The sequence below is a fragment of the Dromiciops gliroides genome, chromosome 1 (assembly GCF_019393635.1).
Source record: "Dromiciops gliroides isolate mDroGli1 chromosome 1, mDroGli1.pri, whole genome shotgun sequence".
In the NCBI taxonomy this organism is placed as follows: Eukaryota; Metazoa; Chordata; class Mammalia; order Microbiotheria; family Microbiotheriidae; genus Dromiciops; species Dromiciops gliroides.
The window spans coordinates 488,779,763-488,804,889 of NC_057861.1; the positions used below are offsets into that span (position 1 = coordinate 488,779,763).

The 25,127-nt window shown below is 37.5% G+C and overlaps 1 protein-coding gene across 3 annotated transcripts in view; it reads left to right on the plus strand.

The window, feature by feature from the left end:
* Window positions 1-25,127, plus strand: part of RNF38 (ring finger protein 38) — a 205,547-nt gene that overhangs the window by 76,840 nt on the left and 103,580 nt on the right. For all 3 annotated transcript variants that reach the window (XM_043970884.1, XM_043970875.1, XM_043970892.1), the window contains exon 2: window positions 14,885-14,955. The gene's annotated coding sequence lies outside the window, so the exon portion shown is untranslated. The remainder of the gene's footprint in view (window positions 1-14,884; window positions 14,956-25,127) is intronic.

Consider the following 25,127-nt stretch of genomic DNA (forward strand, 5'->3'; position numbering starts at 1 on the left):
ATTCTAGATCTAGAACTGGTAATCTTGAGTTGGCAGTGAGGTGGGGCAAAAGTCAGCAGAATAGATTAGGAGATGGCTAGGCCTAGAGTGAAGCATGGTTAGAACCTGTTCTAGGTATCGTTGGTGACTGAGGCAGTAATCAATCAGAGCAGACGTTCAAGGGATTAAAGAGTTAAGTTCACTGGGACATGGTTTCTGGTCCACACAACATGGCAGTTAGTACGGAAAAGAGCAAGGATCAAAGTAAAGTACAGCTGGAACCCAAGAGATGAAATGAGCAGGAAATCTGGAGCAGGTCAGATGTTCTAAAGGCCAAGGGTTTGTGAGTTGGTTGGGGTTTTTTGTCAAAAAATGTGGGGAGCACCACAGAACTGCTCCTTAGTTTGCACTCAAGCTGTTTCTTAGAAGCTCGGTTCCTTTTTATTTTGGAGGTTAGCATCCATAACCCATACTTGACCTCGATGGCCTGCTCTTTCTGACTCAGCAATACCTGCTAAACTGTTGACGAGTATATCTGTGATTTTACCCCAATTATACGTAAAAACAATTTTCATCATTCATTTTAAAAATTTAGTTCCAAATTCTCTTCCACCCTACCCAGTCTTCCTCTTTGAGAAGGCATGCCATTTGACATAGCCTATATGTGTTTAGTCATGTAAAACATATTTCCATATTAGTTATGTCGTAAAATAAAACATAGACCAAAATAAAAACTCAAGAAAAATAAAGGTTTTTCAAAGTATGCTCCGATCTGTACTCAGTCCATCAGTTTTCTCTCTCTGGAGATGGACAACATTTTTCATCATAAGTCCTTCAGAGTTGTCTTGGATCATTGTATTGCTAAGAATAGTGAAGTCATTCACAAATGATCATCCCATAACATTGCTGTTACTGTGTACAATGTTCTCCTGGTTCTACTCATTTCACTTTGCATCAGTTCATGTAAGTCTTTCCATACGCCTAGTTTTTTACCCCAGAATTCCTTCCCAGGTTTGGTGTTCTTGGAGTGGTAAAGTACTATTAGTAGAAACAAATCCTCTATCATTTTGGTTGGATTGAGGGTGAGAAAGTGGGTTGGGTTTTATACAGACTATGCTGACTTTTATGTCCTTTTCTTTAGACCCTTTTGTCTGTCCACTGGGTCCAAGATTCTTGCGTTTATAAACCAAAGCATCCTGTACATTAGAGTTTCCCTGCAATTCCAGAGTTGGTAGTGGTAGATTGGTCAAGGTCATGGTGAGCCCATCCTAGCAAAGACCAATGGGGTATGTGGTAGATACAGAGTGAGGAAGGGACTTCCTGCCTGTAGGCCCATAAACTTAGTAAATGAAGGGAAGAGAAAAGACAGATTGCTAGGTAGACTCTAACTTTCCAAGGTAGTCATTGACTTTGGAGACCATTGATATTGAGACTGTCCTACTCAGATCTGTTATGGATCAGTAGTCTTCAGCTAGAGATCATTGTGGCCAGTGGCCAATTAAAGCATCTGGCAGGCTGAACACCACTCATTAAATGCACACAGTTTTGCTCAAGAGAGATTTATAATGAGGGCCATCAAGCAAATGGGATCATGGATTTAGAGCTTTAATAGTTCTTACAGGTCATCTAATCTAGTGCCCTTGTTTTACAAATGAGGAAGCTTAGATTGAGAGAGGTTTAGGTAACTTGTCCACCATCGCACAGCATGCCGAGCCAGGATTTGAACCTAGATTCTCTGTCTAAAGGGCCATCACACTCTCCATGTCGTCATGCTGCCCATCAGGAAATTTCTAGCTCCATATAAACATAAACTGAGAAAAATTCCAATATGATTAGGATAGAATATGTAATAGTAATCCTAAAAACCCCACAAGACTTAAAATTATTTTTGAAAGGAGTGTGGCAATGGAAACTTCTCTTCGACCTAGTTGGGCCAGTGCGTACTTTATAATTCCTAGTGATAAAAAGAGAAAGAGAGACTGCAGGTAGCTCCTCTTTCTGCCAAAAGAACAGCCTTTTATTTACTCCTGCTCACAGAAGATATGAAGAGACATAAAGAGAGGCAAGAAAGAATTCTGCTCTCCTGCCTGGTCAGAAGAGAATGAGCAAGATGGTTTTAAAAGATTTGTCTCCAAGCCTCATCTATGACTTTGGGATTATCAGTTTACATGGCAGGATCTAGGCCTGCTCAGTCTTACCTTCTGAGAGCAGGAGGCAACATTTTATCTTCTATATTTCAAGCTCTGCCAGATCCGAAGGCTGCTGCTTTTCTAAGGAGTCCATTTTGAATCAAGGGGCACCTGCACAGCTTTCTTCATGGTGCAGTCAGTATGACTTTTGGGAACCAATGATTGTTCTGGCTGGTGCCCTGTGGCAGAAGGATGAGGTGTTGTCTTTCTTCCACCTCAGTTCCAAGTCAGATTTCTTTGCTTTTCTTGCAGCATAGGGTCTTGAACTATGCAATCAGGGAATGTATGTTGAATTTGATTAAATTAATATGATTATTTATCACTATTAATTCCTGGTGTTGTGAACTCAACAAACAGCAAAATATATGATTATTTTTATATACAAAGAAGAGAAAAAGAATTGTATATGGTTGGTTGTCCTCGAAGACCAAAATGACGTTATTATGTCGGGTCAAAGTACAGTGTGTCTGACGATAGCTGATCAGATCATTATGAACTCAGAAGGCTCTACCACGGGTCAGGCACAAATAGTATATATGAACATTTGAAGTGGAGATGTCTCTATATACAAAGAACAGAAAAAGAGAACTTTTACGAAACCATAAATATAGGTATAGCTTGTGGTTTTAAACTTTGTAATGAATTTACCATGATAGTTCCAGAATTGTCCTTCTTGTCTGTGTTTCTTTTTAAAGTCTTTTTTCCTGGAATTTTAAAGTATTTTCTTGATATTTCTTTCTTCCTTCTTGAGACATCCCTATCACTAAGCCCTTCTTTTTCATAATTCCCCCCAGAAGTTTATGTGTATACACACACACACACACACACACACACAAGTGTATATATGTGTATATACACCTTCCCCTGTAACAAATAAGCACAATCAGGCAAAACATATTCACACATTAGCTATATCTAAAGATAGTGTCTCATCATGCACCATTAAGCTGTCCCCTCTCTGTCAAAAGGTGTGGAAGTATGATTCATCATATGTCTCCTGGAGTCATGGTTGTTTTATGAATTCATCAGAGTTCATGAGTCTTTCAAGGTTCTTTTCATTTACATTGTTGTTTCATGGTGTAAATTTTTCTCATGGTTCTGCCCATTTCACTCTGCATCAGTTCAAACAAGTCTTTCCAAGTTTCTCTGAAACTTGCTTTCATAATTTTCATATATCATAATTTCTTAAGTCATATATTATAATTTGTTCGGTTCTGGACTTCTTTTTTTTACAGTTCTTTGCTATAACAAAAAGTTCTGCTGAAAGTAATTTTTTAGTGTATTGATCCTTTTCCTCTTTCTTTTGTGTCTTTGGAATATATATATATATATATATATATGTGTATATATATATATATATATATATATATATATATATATATTAGTGGTATCCCTAGATCAAAGGGTACACACAGTTTAGTGACTTCTTGGGCTGAGTTCAAATTGCTTTCCAGAATGACCAGGCTAATTTACAGCTCCATTAACTGTGCCTCACACAACTGACCTCCTATAGTCCCTCTATCAATTTCCATTTTCCTTTTTGGTCATTTCTTTCAAGGACAAGGGATGTGAGGGAATGGTAGAAACATCATCTATTACTATTCTGATTGGGACTTATAGTCATAAGACTGGGACAGTATAAGGATAGGAGAAACATGTATTATTATTTCAATTGGGACCCATAGCAGTACGTCTGAAAAGTTACTGCCACATAGGCTAGCTCTTCCATAAAAGGCAAGGAAACTGACCCTCTGAGACTTAATTGGTTCAAGGAATTAAGGCTTAAATTGTTGACATAGCTTCCTGGTTGTGTAAGGCTTAAAAGTATAGCACATAGATTAGTAGGTGCACCTTAGTTAAGCTTGTTGGATAGGGCACCACTGTTGGCAAATGTTTAGTTGAAGGGAGTTACACCCAAATGAATCAACACTATATCTTTGCAGAATATTTTCTCCATACTGTTGTTAAGTAAACTGTTTTTTGTTAACTCTTATATGGTCTGTGAGTGTCTCCTTTTGCTTCACTTCTAAATCAGAAATACCACTCTACCATAAGTTAAGCCTGGCCAAAAACATTTGTCATAACTGGTAGGATTGGATTGGAATGACATTATAGTTGATGTATACTGGAAAAGGTATGTAGAGGAAGAGAAGCCTTGGGTTATTTCATGGCTTAACAAGGGAGCTTTATTTGTGCCATACTTGTGGTCAAACACAGGCAAATCTTAATGAAACAGGAAAGGAACCCCCAGTGGGATTGCCCTGTTTGGTATCAAAGGTATCCTTGTTGACATCAAGGAGAAACACTTTCATGGCTATTGCTGATGGATGGCTCATACAAGGCTGGATCATTAGAAGGAGGAAATTATGTTGAACCCTTATGAGATCAAGGCTATAAGGGAAGAGAATAAGAGTGGGAATCAGTGACAGTTGAGAACCTATCCCTTCAGTAAAATCCGTGGGCTTACCCTCCTACTACTTCCTGGGGATGACTTCCTTCATTGGGGGAAATTGGAGGTCAGGCTTTTACCATCTAGAAACTTGAGAGTTTTTGGAATAAGTTTAAATAATGACTGATTAGGCACTAGAACAATGGTGGGTGAAGGTGAAGATGCATTGTGGCGATTTCACAGAAGACTTAAAAAGTAAATTGGGGGTGGGGCAGCTAGGTGTCGAAGTAGATAAAGCACCGACCCTGGATTCAGGAGGACCTGAGTTCAAATCCGCCCTCAGACACCTGACACTTAACTAGCTGTGTGACCTTGGGCAAGTCACTTAACCCCAATTGCCTCACACTCACACACACACACACACACACACACACACACAGTGAATTGGGGGCAGCTAGGTGGACACTTACTAGCTGTGTGACCCTGGGCAAGTCACTTAACCCCCACTGCCCCGCAAAAAAAAAAAAAAAAGTGAATTAAATCAGAGGTCTTTAGCCCCCCCCCCCCTTTTTTGGTCAACATGGGGAATTGCAATAGGTTTGGTGGTTTGGCTCCTTGGACAGTACTTTGCTTCACTAGCTCCCCTCATAACAACTCTGTGGCTTATGAGGAAGGTAGATGGCACCTTTCAGTTCATAAAGAAGTCTGTAGAAAACTAAACAAAGTTGTCAGGCAAATTTCTGCAGATTTGCCTGATCTCATCAATGTGATAGCAACACCTGGAATTGCAAGAGTCACAATCCTCCCCAGCAATTTGGATAGCATTGCAGGCCCTAGGAACGTAGACAGCAGTACAGGCAACCAAGTGGGTATCAGCACAGGCAGTGATGTGGTGCACAAGAAAGTATGCAGGCAAATTCATCATAGCTCTTTGATTAGTGCAATATGGAACTGATAAAGCCACTCTTTGTTGTTGTCAGTGAAGTATCCATTACTACACTCTACCCAAGAATGAGGGAATAGAACAAGGACCCTGGATTAACAATGAAATGAAGTCTTCAGGCATCAGTTTCATCATCATTTCTTTGATCCCTCAAGTGTGGTTCCTGCCTCCCACAATAGGTGCCCATGACAAATCTGTGCTATCCTAGAGAGGGATTCTCTGATCTAGTGGTTTTGGGATATAGCCTCCAACAAGACATACTTGACAAAGATGAGCCACTTTAAGATATTGTCTTGGATCAAACTCTCTGACCCTTCTCTTTTCCCTCCTCTTCTGGAATTTGCCCAAAATCTCAAGGTTCCTGCAGAAGAAGGAAAAGATCTTGTTCTTATATATTTGCATTGATGCCATAGATAGATAGATAGATAGATAGATAGATAGATAGATAGATAGATAGATAGATAGATAGATAGTATAAAAGACCATTATTAGAGAAGTTTGCTGGGAAGATTTTTTTCTTCTCCCAGTTAACTTCTTTCTGATTTTAACTGAATTGGTTTTGTTTCTGTAAAATATTTCATGTATGAAAAATTGTCCACTTTGTCTCCTTTGATCCTCTCTATCTCTTGTTTGGTCAAGGAATCTTACCTTTCCCACATGTGAAAAGTGTCTCCTTCCCTGTGTCTCTAATTTCTTTATGATGTGACCTTTAGGTCTGGGTTATGGATCCATTTGGAGTGTATTGTATTAAATGATGTGATCTCTTACCCTAAACCTGATTTCTGCCAGACTGCTTATAGTTTCCCCAGTAGTCTGTGTCAGATATTGAGTCCTTCTCCTCAGTAGTTGATGTCCTTGGGTTTGTTGAACTCGAAGTGGTTATGTTTGATCGCTCCTGGACCTTGTTTATCTAATCTGTTCCACTAATGTACTTGTCTATTTTTAACCAGTACCAAATAGTTTTAGATGATCATTGCTTTGTAAGGGATGAGGGTTGGGGGCGGGGGGAGGCAGAGAGGTGGAATCACGAAAGGCTTCATGTGGTACATAAGCTTTATTTCAAAGGAGACCAGGGTTTCCCGGTGGTGGAGGTAAGGAGGGAGTACGTTATAGGACTGAGACAGAACCAGTATTAAGGTTGAGAAATAGGAGATAGTGTGTTATATGTATGTGTTTGAAACAGCAAGACTAGACTGCAGAATAAATGGAGGAGAATATAGAAGAAGCCTGGAAACATAGGAAGGGGAGAGGTTACAAAGAGATTTAAAAATCAGAATAGTTTGTTTTTTCTTTGAGTCAATAGACAAGTACCGAAAGGGTTTTTTGTTGTTGTTGAGAAGGGGGTAGCATGGTCAGATGTGACTGGCCCAGACTCACAGAGGTACCTAATAAGCATTTAATAAATATTTGTTGAATGAAATCTAGACCTTCTTCAATATGATTGCCCATTATCTGTTTGAAGCTGTGGTTTCTAATGTTGCCCAAGACTTCTCCAAGCTAAGCATCCCTGGCTCATCTGACTAATTCTCATATTGCTATGGTCTCGGCTCCCCTTACCATTCTGGTATCTCTTCTCTGGATATACTTCAGATCGTTAGTGTGCTTCGTAAAAGATCACATCTGACTTTGGCATAGGATAGCTCTAGAGCCACTCACTGGAGCTGAGGGCTCTCATTGGGAGTTACAACATTTGTCATCAGGAGCCTCTCAGACTCAGCATCTGCCTTCACAGAGGACAAAAAGGATGAAATTCATGCATCAAATGTATGTGTCCCAAAGAGATTGACTAAAGACTATTTCATACAGGTGACTGAGGCTTCAGGAAAATTGGAGCTGGGAATGGGATGCTGTGATCCTCCCAATCTGTGTCTTTATTGGGGTAGTGGTATGGCAGTTCCAAAGATGACTTCTTAGCTTTCCCTTTTGGTCCAGAAGAAGTTCTATCTCTGACATGTTAGAGATGATGCCTCCTTTTGAGAAGTTGCCAGGATGGTGATTGGTGGGGAGCAAGATCTTATCTATTATCTCCACTTTCAGGATCTTAGCAGTAATTTTTTTTTAGCAGTAATTTCTTAAGGGGGTGCAAATATGGAATAGGAATAATCCCCATTTTACCCAACATTAGCTAACATGGAAGATGTGGGGATCCTATCTATGATCTAAGGGACTGTAGAACTGTTAAGACCCATATGGACACATTTATAAAATTATAATTGGGGAAATGGGTAGATTTTCTTGTTTAGTTTCAGGAATGAAAGGAGAATACAGCAAGAAGCCATTTTTAAAACTACATAGATGGGGGGGGGGCAGCTAGGTGGTGCAGTGGATAAAGCACTGGCCCTGGATTCAGGAGTACCTGAGTTCAAATGCAGCCTTAGACACTTGACACTTACTAGCTGTGTGACCCTGGGGAAGTCACTTAACCCTCATTGCCCCGCAAAAAACCCTACATAAATAGACAAGACACTAGCCGTTGAATATGGGCCTATGTCTTTCCAAGGGAGTTCTGTCTCAAAAGGGACTGGGCCCTGCCAAGACAATGGCCTTGAGATTTTTTTTTTTATCAAGTGATGATTAAAGGTGATGCTAATAACTTTTCTCCTTGGGATTTTACCTGAATGCTAACTCAGATGGTATGAGAGGAATAAACTTCCAATGCCAAAAGACCTTAACATGGAGAAGAAGACCTCAATTATTAATGGACAAATGTGCATGTCTGTTAAGTAGTAGAAGTTCATTTGCATTTCCCAGAGGAAAGATAGCACTTGCAGTTACAAAATTCCAAGGAGCTAGCATATCTTTACACTCAGCATAAGAAAGACCATAGAAATCATAAAACAGATACTATGAAAGGTTGCAGATACAGCAGTTGTTGTTTAAAGGGCTCTCCTGCAAGTATCGCTTGACTATCACCTTCCTTGCTTCTTTTATACTAAATTTTGCAGATGATGTTATAGCAAGTTCACATTCAAATGTGAACTTAAGTATTATGCAGTGTGATGATAGCTGGGCACTATGTATCTTTCCATGTCACTTAGGATGCCATTTGCTTTTTTGGTTGCCATTCTGGTCTCATCATGAGTTTATCCACTAAAATTTCCATGTCTTTTTCACAGGAACTGTTGCCTAGCCATGACTTTCCTGTCCTATACTTTCTTTTTTTTTTTTTATCCTATACTTTCATATAGGATAGGACTTCAATTTAGTCATATTATTATTTTACTGGATTTAGTCCATAATACTAGCCTATCAGGACATTTGGAATCCTGACTGTTATCCAGTGGATTAGTTATTCCTACCCCCACCCCTGCCTTACCCCAGGTCATGTCATCAGATGTTTGAAAAGCAAGCCACGTATACCTTTATCCAGGTCGTTGGTAAAAATGCCAAAGAAAATGAGACCAAGGACACATCCCTGGAATACTCTATTAGAGACTTCCCTTTGTCAGCTAATAAGTATCAACCTATTAATGACTTTTCTTTGGTTTCCATCATTTTATCAACTTGAAATTCATCTTACTGAAATGTTATGTAGCCTCCTTCTCTGAATCTTGTATGCAAGGATAGCATCAGAAACTGTATTATATGCTCTCCACCTCCGGATAGAGAACTGATGGACTCTGAGTGCAGATTGAAGCATTTTTTTCTCTCTTTATTTTCCTTGTGTCTCCTTCCCCCAACAACATGTCTAATGTGGAAATAGGTTTTGCATGACTTCATCTGTATAATTGGTATCATATTTCTTGCCTTTTCAATGGGTGAGGGAGGGATGGAAGGAGAGAGAATTTGGAACAGAAAAAAAATTTTAAAGGGAAAAAAATAGAAACTTTATTATGCTTTGCTGAAATAGTTATATCTGGAGTATTTCCAGAATCTTGTAGTCTGGCTAGTCTGTTTAAAAAAAAAATTAAGGTTAATCTGGAATGACTTTTTTTTGCTTCTTACGTGAGTTTGATTAGTGTGCTGGTTGTATTCTGCAGTAATTTCTTGATATAGCCTTTCCCCCCTTTAACTCTCTTTTCTTTTCTGTTTCTTTTTTTTTGGGGGGGGGTGAGGCAATGAGGGTTAAGTGACTTGCCAAGGGTCACACAGCTAGTAAGTGTCAAGTGTCTGAGGCTGGATTTGAACTCATGTCCTCCTGAATACAGGGCTGGTGCTTTATCCACTGTACCACCTAGCTGACCCTAACTCTCTTTTCTAACAAAAAAAGATAGTGAGCCAGCATATCCAACATTCTGCTCCCTTAGTTCCCCTGCTTCTCTCCCAAGAACAGGGAAGTGTGTCATCATCTGTTCCCTGGCACCAATATTGATCTTTGCAATTAATCTGAGTTTGTCTTTTGGTGCTGTTTTCATTTACATTATTGTCATCATGTATATTGTCTTGGTTCTGTTTGCTCTCCTCAGCACCAGTCCATAGAAGTGTTCCCCTATTTCTCTGACTTTTAGACATTACTTCCTACAACACAGTGGTATTCAGTTACAGGTATATACCACAATTTATTTATCTATTACTCAATCAGTGCTCTTTTTTTCTAATTTTTTGCTACCACAAAAAGTGCTGCTACGAATATTTTAATATATATGAGACCCTTCTATGAGACCTATTCTTTTTTAATACTTTTATATCACTGTCATTTCCTAATAACTGCTCTCCACAGTAGGATCTCTTCCCCCTTTATAACAAAGTACAGTTAAGAAAAACAGATTAACACATGGACCATATTTGGTACATGCCTTATTCATTATCTCTAGTTTACTGTTTTCTCTACCAAGAGGAGAGAAGTCTATTTGCTCATCAGGCCTCTGGAGTCAAAAGTGGTTGTTTCATTGATCTGAGTCCTGTTTAATATTGTTTTCCTTTACATTATTGTGGTCCTTATTTATATAATGTTCTCTTGGTTTTAGTTGCTGGTATGGGGGGAAAGAGCACTTTTTGTTCTGACTTTAAGCTAATTACTTAACATTTTGAAGTTTTTTAAAAGTCAATTTATTTCTTTTAGCAGAGAGTCAACTTTTGTCTTATGCTGCCTACAGTATTGAATGCTTCATAGATTAATTTTGGGGGTGTGTGACTGTGTCCTGAAACAGTCAATTATTTTTGTACTTCTGAAAATGAAATTCATCTTGTCAGGGTTCCAGACAGACCTCTTTTATTCTAATTTTTGCGCTTGAGCAGCTTGTGTTATAGAAAAGCTCTACATTTAAATCTGAATTTAAGTATTATACAGTATGGGTATATCTTTGTCTTTCTCACAGAACTAACAAATTGAATTTTAAAATTATGCCATGTACTTCAAGAACCAGTATTTCTAGCATGGAGTCATTTTAGTCCCCTAACAGAGGATAGACAAAAAATGAATTTCTAAAACAGTGTAGTATTTAAAATAGTCCCAGAGGGTATTCATGTATTAGATAGGGGTTTATAGTAGAAGTCCCACTCTCTGAGATCCTGTGATTTGATGAAATCAAATTAATAGAATTAATTTGAATTTAAATGCTGACAATTGAAACACCAGAAATGACACAATTTCAGATTTGGAAGGAACATCAGAACCTGTAGTGAAATAAAAATTTCTTCTACCATATATCCAACATAGTGGTATTTCAGCTTTTGCTTGAAGACCTCCAGTGATGGGAAACCTTCCCTATCTGTCTCAAGACAGATTTCCCTTTTTCAAAGCTCTAATTATAAGTCAAATTTGCAACTTGTACCCATTGCTCCTAGCTTTGTATTTAAGGGGCCAGAAGGACAAGTGTAATTAATCCCTCAACACTTGAAAGCCCTTCATATGTTTCACAATAGCTATAATATCCCCTACCCCTCCATCTCCAGGTTTAATGACCAAATTTCTAAAGTGGATATCCCTTATATGTTATCTCAGGGCCATTTACCTTATCAATGACCTTCCTAAAATATGGTGCCCAGAACTAAATGTGATATTCTAATGTGTTTTGACTAAAGAAGAGATACAGTTCCAATATCACATTCATAGCCTTAAACACAATGTTCCACCACCATCTACTTTGCCCCCCCACCTTTCTTTTTTTTTTTAATTTTTCCGTTTTAAAAAATTGATGCATATTTTACATGCCATCCCCCAATGTTTAGACCATAGTCTGTAATCTAAGTGAAATCATATGCCTTTGTGATGAGTAAATAATTACTTCAAAGAGGAGCAGGTAAAACTAGTACAAGCAGAGATATAGAGACATTTTAAGTAGCAGAAATATAGAAACACCAAGAAAAATACTCCTAAATCCAGAAAATATGATCTACTTGATTTATCAGTGATATTCATGAATATTGCTATTGATGCAGGGGAAAGATGACTGTGTTTGCTTTCTGTGAATGGTTTAGCAGCTGCACATAACATGAAACCCGGCAAACTGAAACATCATGAAACTCTGCTTGCAAAGTACATTGGCAAGACGAGAATTTTTGCAGAGACAATTAAGATGCATTTAGCAAGCAAAAACAGACTTTTTAAAAGTCCATGTCTGCGACGTCACAAGGGTGGCTTGCAAATTGTGTAAAGTTGCTTATAGAATTACTAAATGTAAAAAGCCTTCCTCTGCAGTGTTTTTTTCACCTGGAAAATTCCTCCATATAGTGAAATTCCTACTGTGTCTGATTTTGACTGGGGGTGTGGCGTGGTGGTATGGAACCATGTGAAATCCTGGAACTGATCTCACCTCATCTCTTGCTTGAGCTCCATACTGTGATATGGAATCTCCTGTGGGAATGTTGGACTGGCTGCATACTGGGACATCTCATTAAGATAGAAGTATCCTCAGGGCTTCCATACCTCTCAACTGTTAGTCTTACAGATGTGGAGACCTTCATGAAGCTAGTATTGTCTGAGGGTATTAATTTCTTTGTTTTTAAAAATCAGTTCCTTTAAAATAAATAGGCCTTGTGATACCCTTTCTTAGATCATTCTAGAAAAGGGACTGGGTGTATTTTTTTACTTAAAAAAAAATACTAGTACCACCTGCAGCTATGGCTCTGAATGATTACATATGTGGGTAATATGATGTGTAGGAGAATTATCTGTGTATTTGAAGATCTTTGAGATCCATTGAAACACCAAGTTTTGTTTTTCACTGTAAGTGGATGAAGCAGTTAGAGGTAGACTTAAAGGCACTTATTTGCACATATGCTGTTGAAACAGTTATTTCAAGTTAGGGAACTAGAGGGAAAGAAAGAACACAAGGTAAACAGCTTCAATTTTCTCAGTAAAGAATGAGGCAAGGGGCTGTACTGAGGGGGTGGGGTGGTTAAGGAGGGAAGGGAAAGCTTGGAATAGCCACTGTGGTGAGATAGAAAATTAATTAGGGGGAGTAAAAGGATTAGCTTGCTGCAGTGAGGACCCAGTTGAGATCATGTAAATCGGTAGTGACTTTGACATTCAATGGCATTCAGCAATAGATGAGTAGGAGCAGAAGAAGCAGGTGATGGAAGTAATTCAGGGCTGGGATTTGATAAGGCAAGAGTTGAGATAGGACAAAGGAGCAAGAGCTTTGAGATAATGGACAGTATGGTGTTGAATTGGCTAACTGTACAGTCAAAATTAGGAAGGGAGAAAAATGAAGCCAGGATAGCTAGGTCCTATCTTACTACCTGCCTGCTTAATTGAGGTTTCAATTCCCCATTAGCCATTTTTGTTTTATCCTTTCCAATATGGAGACCTTTCTTCTTGGTTGGGGAGACAAGAAGCAAATTTACAGTTGGGCAACTCTGCCTTTCTCTCTCATTATACCATCTCCTTTCCCCAAGCAGAAGTCCTATCTTATCTTTTATTTTATTTTTTTCCCTAATAGTTTTTTTTAACTTATAAAAATTATAAATTATTTTCTTTTCAATTCTAAAGCCTCTCCCTCCCCCTACTTCCCACTCCAATATAGTTTTTTTTAACCCAACAATACATTTTTGTTATTTTTAGCTTTCCTTTATGGTGTCAGTTCATTGTGAGCTTTTCAACACTATTCATACAGGACTGTGGTGAACTTTGGCATTCATCTTCCATTACACTACCTTGCTTCCCTCTTCTGTCCATCTTTTAAAAATCTCGGCTTACACATAATAAATGTTCAATAAATATTAGTTGATTGACCGAGTGGTGATTTGAGTATTAAAGATCATACCAAGAAATAATGAGAAGAGAAACTACGTTTTATAGCTGGGGTAGGGGATGAATTCTTCACCAAACAAGGGAGAGAGGCAATTAGCAACATCTAATTACATGAAACTGAAATTAATATATGTAGGGCAAGATGGGATCAACTAAGAAAAGGTTTTGTATTAAATATCTATTAAATGAGTTTTATATTCAAGATATATAGATAACTTAGAGATATAGGTGGTTCAGTGGATAGGGTATTATTTCTTTCTGAGCTCAAATCCAGCCTCAGACACTTAATAGCTGTGTGACCTTGGGCTACTAACTTAATCTCTATTTGCCTTAGTTTCTGAAACTTCTTTAAAATGGGGATAATATAATTGTACTTATCTCCCAGGATTGTAGCCAGGATCAATCAATATAATATTTGAGAAGTGCACTGTGCTATTTGTTTTTCTTTGCAATTTTGTTGTTATTAAATTGTTCTCTTAATTCACTCTGGATCCGTTCATGCAAATTCTCCTAGGTTTGTTGAAGTTTTCCCTTTCATTATTTCTTATGGTGCAATAATAATTTATTATTTTTACATTTCATTATCTGTTTAACCATTCCCCACTAGGTGGACACCCTCTTAGTTGTCAGTTTTTTGCCACTGTGAAAAAAGAGCTAATATTTTTACACATTTAGGCTCTTTTTCTCTTTCTTTGTTTTTAAGGTATACAAAAGGGGATGCACAGTTTCATGATTTTAAAGGTTTAGTTCCAAATTGTTTCCCAGAATGGCTGGACCAATCCATAGCTCCCACAGCAATGCATTCATGTATCTATTTTTCCTGCTACCCTCCCAACACTTCTCATTTTCCTTTTGTTGTTGTTATTATTGCCAATCTGAATGTCATGAGTGCCTTTTTACTTGTAAATTTCTTTTTTTGTTTTGTTTTGGTTTTTTTGCAGGGCAATGAGGGTTAAGTGACTTGTGTCACAGCCAGTAAGTGTCAAGTGTCTGAGGTCAGATTTGAACTCAGGTCCTCCTGAATCCAGGGCCAGTGCTTTATCCACTGTGCCACCTAGCTGCCTTGTAATTTTCTTAAGGCAAGATAAGATGTATAGAATGCAATAAGTCCATTAATCAAATTAAGTTCTATACATGACCTTTTCATTTGTTGGGAAAAAATATTCCAACTCCTGTCCATATTTTGATGTTTTAGAGATGGGGTTTTGCAATTTTGTTAACTTCTTTTCCCTTCCCTCCCTTTCTTATAGGTAATTTTGGTACCTCTTTCCAGTGCCAGCCAATACATCATGACCACATCTGTAATGAGGACAGTGACAAGGTGAGATGTCTGTTCATGTCTGCTTGAATGAAGTGCATGATGCCCTTGTTTCTATTTTATTCATATATTTAACTTAATGGTAAGCATCTGCCTAAGGGAGGAAAATGAAGGGATAAGGAAGGAATTACTGGCATGTTTATTTAGCCCATTTCCTCCAGAAAATCTGATTTTAATTCCTAAGGGATGAAGAGAGTTCCTTCTGTATCCTCATACCTGTTGCCTTCATCACTGTCATGTTATGTAATGTCCTATGGGAACTGCCTTAGAGTTAGTTTGATGTAGGGTTATTTTTCATACTAATAATATTTGCTTTCCCATTGTTAAAAACGGTTTCTGAAATCTGTTATTACATAATTTGATATACCTTTCAGGGTTTTCTTTTTTTAATTTTTTATTGTGAGGTCATACATCAACAAGTACAAACACTTATATGTTCAAAGAAAAACAAAAAAGGTTTGTATATGAAACTCTCACCTTCTGTTAGGTATAGGGTATTTTTGTGTGTGTGTGTGTGTTTTAATCAATGGATTCAAAACTTCCTCCTCTGTATCCCCTTCTGAACTTTCTTCTCTGCTCTTCAGGGTATTGGAAAATATTTTTTTTACATTCTTTTTAAAAAAACTTTTCATATCATTATTACTATCCATCCACTCATTCTGAAATTCTCCCACTGCATAAAAACCCTTACATGTAATGAATATGTATAGTCATGCAAAACAATTCACATATGGGCCATGTCTAAAAATGTACCTCCAGTTCATTGCCTTTCACCCAAAAGGTAGGAAGCAAGATTCATCATCAGTATTATGAAGTCATGATTGGTGTTTTTACTGATTAGATTTTCTGAATTCTTTCTGAATTCTTTTCCTATTACAGTGCTGTAGTCACTCTGAATCTGTTCATATAAGTCTTCCCAGCTTTCTCCAAATCTACCCAGTTTGTCATTTCTCATTGTTCATTGTTAAACTATTCTCTTCAGTTGATAGAAACTTGGTTTCCAGTTCTTTGCCACTACAAAAAAGAGCTGCTGCAAGTGGTTTGGTATGTATGGAAGGCAGGAGGGGAGGGAAAGGAAGAAGGAAATAAAGAAGCATTTATTAAGCACCCAAGCCAAGTACTGTACTAAGATTTTTAAATTATTATCTCATTTGTTCCTTGCAACAACGCTGGGAGGTAGGTATCATTAATTATCCCATTTTACAGTTGAGAAAACTGAGGCAGAATTTAAGTGACTTGCCTAAGGTTACATGGATAGTAAGTATCTGAAGCAGGATTTCTACTCAGAACTTTTTGACTCCAGGTCCAGTTCTGTATCCACTGTATCACCTAGCCGTCTGTCTTTGATTTCTAGGTATATATACCCAGTAGTATTTTCAGTGAGTCAAAAGGTAGCTACATTTTAGTGAGAGTAGTTAAAGATTATTTTCCAGGGTAGCTGGACAAATACATAGTCCCACCAATAGTGGATCAGTACACTTGTCCTCCCATAGCTCCTGTAGCAATTGCTATTTTCTTTTCTTTTCTCTTTTTTGTTCTCTGTTCAATGTGATAGGTGTGATATAGAACCTCTGAATTGTTTTAATGTGTAATTTTCTTATTATTAGTGCTTTAGAGCATATTTTCATATAATAATAAGAATCAGCATTTATACAGTGCATTAAAGTTTGCAAAGTGCTTTGCACGTGCATATTATCTCATTTGCCCTGACATGTAGCTATTGTTTTTATGTGAAAAGTTTTCAATTTTATGTAATCAAAATTGTCCATGTTCTCTCTTGTGATCTATATCCCTTGTTTAGTCAAGAATTTGTCTTTTATCTATAGTTGTTAAAAGGCAGCTAGATGGTGTAGTGGATAGAGTGCCAGGCCTGAAGTCAGAAAGATTGATCTTCCTGAATTCAAATTTGGCCTCTGACACTTACTAGCTGTGTGACCCTGGGTAAGTTTCTTAACCCTGTTTGACTCAATTTTCTCAGCTGGAAAATGAGCTGGATAAGGAAATTGCAAACCATTCCAAGTTTCTTTGCCCAAAAAAAAAAAAAAAAAACCCCAAATGGGGTCACAAAGTCAGACATCATTGAAAAAAACTGAACAAAAATAGTTGTTAAAAGGTATCTCCTTCCTTTCTCTTCTCATTTGTTTATGAGAGGAGAGTACCTTTTATATTTAGATCATATATCCATCTGGTGCTTAATGTGGTACATAGTGTGAGCTATTAGTCTAAACCTAATTTCTGCCAGACTGCTTTCCAGATTTTCTAGCAGTTTTTAATCAACTACTGAGGCCAGTGCTGATAGTTGAGTTGCTTGTGTTTATTGAACACTATGTTACTGTGACTGATTGCTTCTGGATCTTATTTACCTAATCTGTTCTACTAATTAACTTTTCTATTTTTTTAAACCCATACCAGATAGTTTTGGTGATTACTGCTTTGTAGTATAATTAGGCATCTGGTACTGCCAGGCCTCACTGGATCCTATTTTTTGTTCTTTATTTCCTTGGATATTCTTGAACTTTTGCTCCTCTAGATGAATTTTGCTATTATTTTGCCTAGTTCTATACAGTAACACTTTGGATGTTAGATTGATATAGCATTAAATCTGTATATTAATTAAGTAGTATCAGTTTTATTATAATTTATCTAGCCCAATCTTGAGCGATTAATCTCCCTCTAATTATTTAAGTCTTCATTTCTTTCTATAAATATTTTGTACACAAATTCACATAATTTCCTTGTGTGTTTTGGCAAGTGTAGTTTTTTTGTTTGTTTTTTGGTGAGGCAGTTGGGGTTAAGTGACTTGCCCAGGGTCACACAGCTAGTAAGTGTCAAGTGTCTGAGGTAGGATTTGAACTCAGATCCTCCTAACTCCAGGGCCGGTGCTCTATCCACTGCACCACCTAGCTGCACCAAGTGTAGTTATTTTAAAGGCGATTTCTTTTTCTTTCTCTTCCTATTATGTTAGTTTTGTAATATACAGAAAGATGAATTATTTTTCTGGTGTTTTTAAAATCTTGCTGCTTTACTGAAATTTTTGGTTGTTTAATTTTTAGTTGTTTATCTAGGATCCCCTAAATAAATCACATCATCTACCAAAAAATTGATAATTTTTTAACCTATGTTTATTTTTCTAAATTTCTTTACATACATTATTGCTAGAGCTAACATTCTAAGAACAATATCAAATAACACTGATGAAAGTAGACATCTTTGTTTTACCCCTGTTCTTAGTGGAAAGACCCAAAGGGTTTTTCTATTTTAGGTAAATAAGAGTATTTTACACATTTTTTGTTTTAGATAGATACTGTTATTCACATTAAGGAAAAGTCAATATATTTCTTTGTTTTTAAATGTTTTTAACATCAGGGATGTTAAATTTTTTCAAAAGTCTTTTCTGAATCTTTTGCTTATGATATTCTGATTTTTTTATTGTTTTTGTTACTAATATAGTCTCTAATCTTAAAAATTTTCCTAATGTTGAACCAACCTTTTATTCTAAGCATAATTTTAAATTGTTATAACATAAAACCTTTTAAATATATTGCCAAACTCCCTTTGCTCGTATTTTATTCAGTATTTTTCTATCAGTTTTAATTAGAGATATCAATCTATTGTTTTCTTTCTTTGCTTTCTTTCACTCTGGTTTAAATCTTAGGACTATGTCCCATAGAAAGAATTTGGTAGGATCCCTTCCTTCTCTGTTTTTTCAAATAGCATGTATGGGGGCGGCTAGGTGGCGCAGTAGATAAAGTACCAGCCCTGGATTCAGGAGCACCTGAGTTCAAATCTGGCCTCAGACACTTGACACTTACTAGCTGTATGACCTTGGGCAAGTCACTTAACCCCCATTGCCCCACAAAAAACAACAACAACAACAAATAGCATGTATGATTGTGAAATTCCTTTTCCTTTGAATATTTGATAGAATTCACTTGTAAATCCATTTGATCCTAGGAGTTTTTCTTTGAGAATACGTTAATGATTTGTTCATTTTCTTTATTTCTTCTATTCATCTAGGTAGTTTGTATTTTATAATTGTTAATCCATTTCATTTGTTACTAGTTTTCTTGGACAGAATAGATTGAAATAATTTTTTAACTTCCTTTTCATATGTTTTGGATAATCTTTTATTTATTGAATATGATTTGGTTTTCCTTTTTAAAGTTATATTAACTAGAAATTTGTTTATTTTCTTAATTTTTAAAAAGAAGCTCAGTTTTATTCAGTACTTCATTGTTTTTTGCTTTTAGTTTTGTCTCTTTAGTTTCAGAATTTCCATTTGCATTGGAAGTTAGGGTTTTCAATTTTTGCTTTTCTGGACTTTTTAAAGTTGCACGCCCACTTTATTAATATTTTTCCCTTCTGTTGATGAGGATGTTTATAGATTTAAATTTTCCTGAAATGTTTACTCTTATCGTATCCTAGAAGTTTTGCCTATATTATTTCAATGATGGTGTTTTCTTTGAAGTTTTCTATTATTTCTATGTGGTTTTTTTTACTTGCATATTCTTTTGGATAATATTTTGTTCATTTAATCCTTTATTTAGATACCATTTTTGTTTATAATTTTTATTTCATTGCTGGGCAGTGAGATATGCTGAACATTTCTGCCTTCATTTGTTAGAGGTTTTATGCATATATGCACATATGCACATATTTTTGTAAAGTTTCTATGCATACCTTAGCAACACATATACTCTTTTTGATTCTCACTTAGTAATGGCCAGCATGAACATAATTAACTTTGATAAATGATATACAGGTCCTTAATTTCTTTCCTTTATCTTTCTGTTTAAATTTTCAGGTTCTTTAATAGATTACTACAGTGGAGTTGCCATCTCTTATAGCTTTGCTATTTATTTCTCATTGCAGTTTGATTATCTTTCATTTCATTTAGATGCTATGTACCATTTGGTACATTTATATTAAGAATTGATATTATATCATTAATTATTTAGTTATCTATACATTTCGCATAATATATTTTTTCATGCTTATCTTTGCACCATCTTTTTTATTTTTTAATTTGCTTTCTCGGGAATCATTATGACTATTCCATGGCGAGTTAGGTGATGCAGTGGATAGAGCACTGGCCCTGAAGTTGGGAGAACCTGAGTTCCTATCTGACCTCAGACACTTACTATCTATGTGACCCTGGGCTAGTCACTTAACCCCAATTGCCTTGAACATTCCGGGCTATCTCCAGGCATGCTGGTATATATCTTGCCACTGGACCTAGATGGTTCTGGAGGAGAGAATGAGGTTGGTGACTTTGCATAGCCCTACCTCACTTAAATCCAATTCACTGCAAATCATGACATCATCCCAATGTCATGGTCCTTTTCAAGAACAAAGGACAAACAACAATAACAACAATATGACTATCCCTGCTTTTTTGCATTTGCTTGAGGCATAACAAATTTTTCTGCATCCCCTCATTTTTCTTCTATGTGAATCTTTATTTCTCGTGAGTTTCTTTTATAAACGATTTATTTTTGGATTCTATTTTCTACTCCATTCTACTACTCTTCTCTTTTTTTAATGAGTGATTTCGTCTAATTTATATTCACTGTTATGGTATGGATGATCAATCATTTAATAAACATTTATTAAGCACCTACTAGGTGCTAGACACTGCGTTAAGTCCTGGGGATACAAAGAGGCAAAAGACAGTCCCTGCCATGAAGAAGCTCAGATTCTAATGGGGGAGACAACAAGCAAACAAACGTGTACCACCAAGCTTTATACAGGATAATTAGGAGATAATTAACAGAGGAAAGGCACTAGAATTAAAAGGGGTTGAGAAAGCTTATAGAAGATGGGGTTTTAGTTGTGACTTAGAAGAAACCAAAAAGGTCAGTAAGAAGAGCATTGAAGGGGCAGCTAGGTGGCACAGTGGATAGAGCACTGGCCCTGGAGTCAGGAGGACCTGAGTTCAAATCCGGCCTCAGACACTTAACACTTACTGACTGTGTGACCTTGGGCAAGTCACTTAACCCCAACTGCCTCACACAAAAAAACCCAAAACAAACAAACAAAAAGAAGAAGAAGAAGAGCATTGAAGAGAGAGCATTCAAGATATGGGGGCAGCCAGAGAAAATACCCAGAGTCAAGAAATGGGGTGTCTTGTTGGTGGAACAGCCAGGGTTGAAGAGTATGTGTTTGGAAGTAAGGTGGTAGGGAGATGAGGAGGGTGGGGGTTAGGTTAGGAAAGGCCTTGAATGCCAGATAGGACATTTTGTATTTGTTCCTAGAGGCAATAGGACGCCACTGGAGTATTGAGTAGAGGGGTGAGCTGTACTTTAGGAAAATCATTTTGGTGGCTGTGGAGTGAAATAGGGAGAGACCTGGGGAAGGCTGACCAACCAGCAAGCTGTTGCAATAGTCCAGGCATGAGGTGATGAGGGCCTGCGCCAGAGGGGTGTCAGTGTCAGAGAAGCAAAGTGGGGTATATAGGAAAGATGTTGCAAAGATGAAATAGACAGGCCTTGGCAACAGCTTATATATGAGGGTGTGAGATAGTAAGGAGTCCAGGATAAATCCTAGGTTGTGAGCCTGAGGGAGTAGGAGGTTGGTACTGCCCTCTACAGTAACAGGGAAGGTAGGAGGTGGGGAAGGTTTAGGAGAAAAGAGAATGAGCTCTGTTTTGGACATCATGAGTTTAAGATGTTGTGTTTTTCTGTCCATCATATCTCTCTTATAATTTTTCCTTTTCTTTTTTTCCCTGCCCCATCCCCTTTACAAGGAAGAATAAGCTAGGGCAAGAGTAGTAATCTATTCCTGAAGTGGTCTGATTTCATTCCTCTCTTTACACAGCTTAGATTCTGATCACTAGTTGGTTTTTTTTTAATATTTTCTCTCCTTTTTAGCTTCCCTCAGAATTTAACTTCTTGATTGTTTTAGAGCCTAGGATGAGAACAAATAAGGAAAATGAGCTAGTAGCAAGTAGAGAGAAACCTGATCACCCCACCTAGACTTCACAGAAAAGGTGGTCTACTCTCAAACCCTGTAACACAAGAGGACCCATGTTTGAGGTTTTATTGTTGTTGTTTTTTTTCTTTTTTGGTGAGGCAATTGGGGTTAAGTGACTTGCCCAGGGTCACACGGCTAGTAAGTGTCAAATGTCTGAGGCCGGATTTGAACTCAGGTCCTCCTGACTCCAGGGCCGGTGCTCTATCCACTGTGCCACCTAGCTGCCCCTTATTGTTGTTTTTTAAAAAATGAACATGGGGGCAACTAGGTGGTGCAGTGGATAGAGCACCGGCCCTGGAGTCAGGAGGACCTGAATTCAAATCCGGCCTCAGACATTTGACACTTACTAGCCGTGTGACCCTGGGCAAGTCACTTAACCCTCATTGCACCGCAAAACAAAAACAAAACAAAAAATGAACACAGGATTTTTTTCTCGTTATCTACCTCTTGTAACTTATAGAATTATAGGTACAAAGTGACTGACATTGCATCTGATGAGTAAGGACATTCACTTGTTTTATGGTTTTATTTGATTCATATTAATTGTGTACAACTTTGTTTATTAATGCATATGTTGCTCGTTTAATGATTAGCTTAGCATCATTGGTTTGCCAAATATAATTTTTATGTTGTTACTCCAAAAAAATTGAAGTTGACATACTTTATAAGTATGGTATTGTTTTTGAACTGGAAACTCTTATGGGTTTCTTGATTTTATGGGTCAACTCAGAATATAAATGAGAATATAATTAGGATACTGAAATTGAAAAAAATTGAATTGGGATGTTGAAAATTAATTCATAATAAGATCAAGGCTGGGGAAGACCAATCAAAAGTCTGTGAATAACTTGACCTGTTGGATCATGAAAGAATAACATATATGCTGACTGTAGCATATAGCACTTGAAAAAATGATTTTATACATCCTCTTCTAAAGAGGAGTTGATTTTTTGGGGGGTGGGGCAATGGGGGTTAAGTGACTTGCCCAGGGTCACACAGCTAGTAAGTATCAAGTGTCTGAGGCTGGTATTTAACTCAGGTCCTCCTGAATCCAGGGCTGGTATTTTATCCACTGCGACACCTAGCTGCTCTGGAGTTGAGGTCTTAATTAGAAAAAGAGGTCTGATGGCAAGTTAGTTAAAGAGAGTTCTTAACAACTCATCCGTCCTGTGAGAAGAGCTAACGTTAGATCCTTCAGCAGAATGAGATAACTACCCTGTCGATGAAGTTACTCCCAGAGTTGAACGGCAATGCATGTGGACAAGGCTGAAAGTGGGTATATCATTCAACAGGGACATTTCAAGTCATTTAGGAAGTTTTTCTGGTAAAGTACCATGTCCTTCCAGGTAACAAACATGGGAAGTTTAGATCAACAAGGTGGCAAATTTACTTTGGACTTGACAGGCATCTGAGTTAGCAAAGATAAATAACTTGTTGACCTCCCTCAGAAAATCACCGTTTGAATTTGTATAAGATTTAGGAAAAGGCCAGTTTATCCTCACGTGGCTGACCTGCTTGCAAAAAATAGATATGTTTTGGTGTCCATGAGTTGCCAAAACCAGCTTATGATTCCTTTCTTAAGACTATCATTTATTAGAAATGGGAAATGCTTACTGATTTTCAGCATGTGAATGCTGGATTAAGGAGACTGCTAAAAAGGAGAGCAATAAAGCTGGAGGAAGCAGATGAGGTTATCCAGGAACAAATGGGTCATAACTTGAGATATAGCTGAGAGAAAAAACAATGTCCAGTTGTCATTTGTCTGTACTCACCTTCATACAATTTAAAAATATCCATGGACTACGGTATGCAGGATGGATTGGGAGCACAAAACTGCCTTAGGACACTTACCCTGAGAAGATTCAACCTCACCTGGCCCTAGATCATCCTTTCCTGTATGGGCTACAGAGTTGCACGGATAATATTGATACTAATACAAAAGTTTACCGAGATGTTACAAGATGGCACGGGGTGGGGGTGGGGGGGTATTAATTGTTTTAGTGAAGACTAAAAACAAAGAGGACTGAGATCATAACAATCTGGGGCAAAATCACCACAAAGTAAAAGAAGCACTATTAACTTGTGCTACAACTGTAGTCTAGATCAACACACAAGTGAAGAATACCCCTGGAAGAATACAACCTGCAGGGTTGGCATGGAAGAAGCTTAACTCTAAAGAATTAGTATTTGGAAATGAAGATGGGTCAAGGATAGAGCTCATCTCAGACCCCAGAAATAGCAAGAACAACCTCATCACTCAGATCACAGAAGTTTTAGATAAAAATATGACCATCATGATACAAGCAGAGAAGAATAATTATTTTTCATTAAAAAAATGTGGACTAGATGGCCATAAATAGGACAAGTGTCCTTGGTTCAGAGGAAGCAGATAATCCTCTATTGAGAAACCCCAAGTTTTTTTTAATCAAGGATTGAAAAAAGATGATAGTTTTATTGAAAAATATTAGTGTTGGGGCAGCTAGGAGGCCCAGTGGATAAAGCACCCATCCTGGATTCAGGAGGACCTGAGTTCAAATCTGGCCTCAGACACTTGACATTTACTAGCTGTGTGACCCTAGGCAAGTCACTTAATCCTCACTGCCCCACAAAAAAAGAAAGAAAAGAAAAAGAAAAATATTAGTGTTGAATTGTTTTGGTGGTTTTGTTGTTGTTGTTGTTGTTGTTGTTTGTTTTTTGGCAAGGCAATGAGGGTTAAATGACTTGCCCAGGGTCATACAGCTAGTAAGTGTCAAGTGTTTGTGGTTGGATTTGAACTCAGGTCCTCCTGAATCCAGGATCAGTGCTTTAGCCACTGTGCCACCTGGCTGCCCCATGATGACAACTTTAAAATAGAATTAAGGGGTGAGAAGAATGCTCTGGAAGAAAGGAAAAGGGAGAAGTGGAATGGGATAAAGTAGCTCACATAAAAGAAACAAGAAAAGGCTTACGGAGTGAAGGGGAAGATGGAGAAGGAGTGGGGGAGTGAGTGAGCCTTTCATCAGAATTGGCTCAAAGAGGGAATAACATAAACACTCATGTAGGTACAGTAATATATCTTGCCCTGCAGGAAAGTGGGAAGGGAAGAGGATAATGGGGGAGAGGTGAAAGAAGGGAGGGCAGATTGGGGTAAGGGGCAGTAAAAAGCAGAACACTTTTGAGGAGGGATAAGGTGAAAGAAGATAGAAAAGAGAGTAAATATTAAG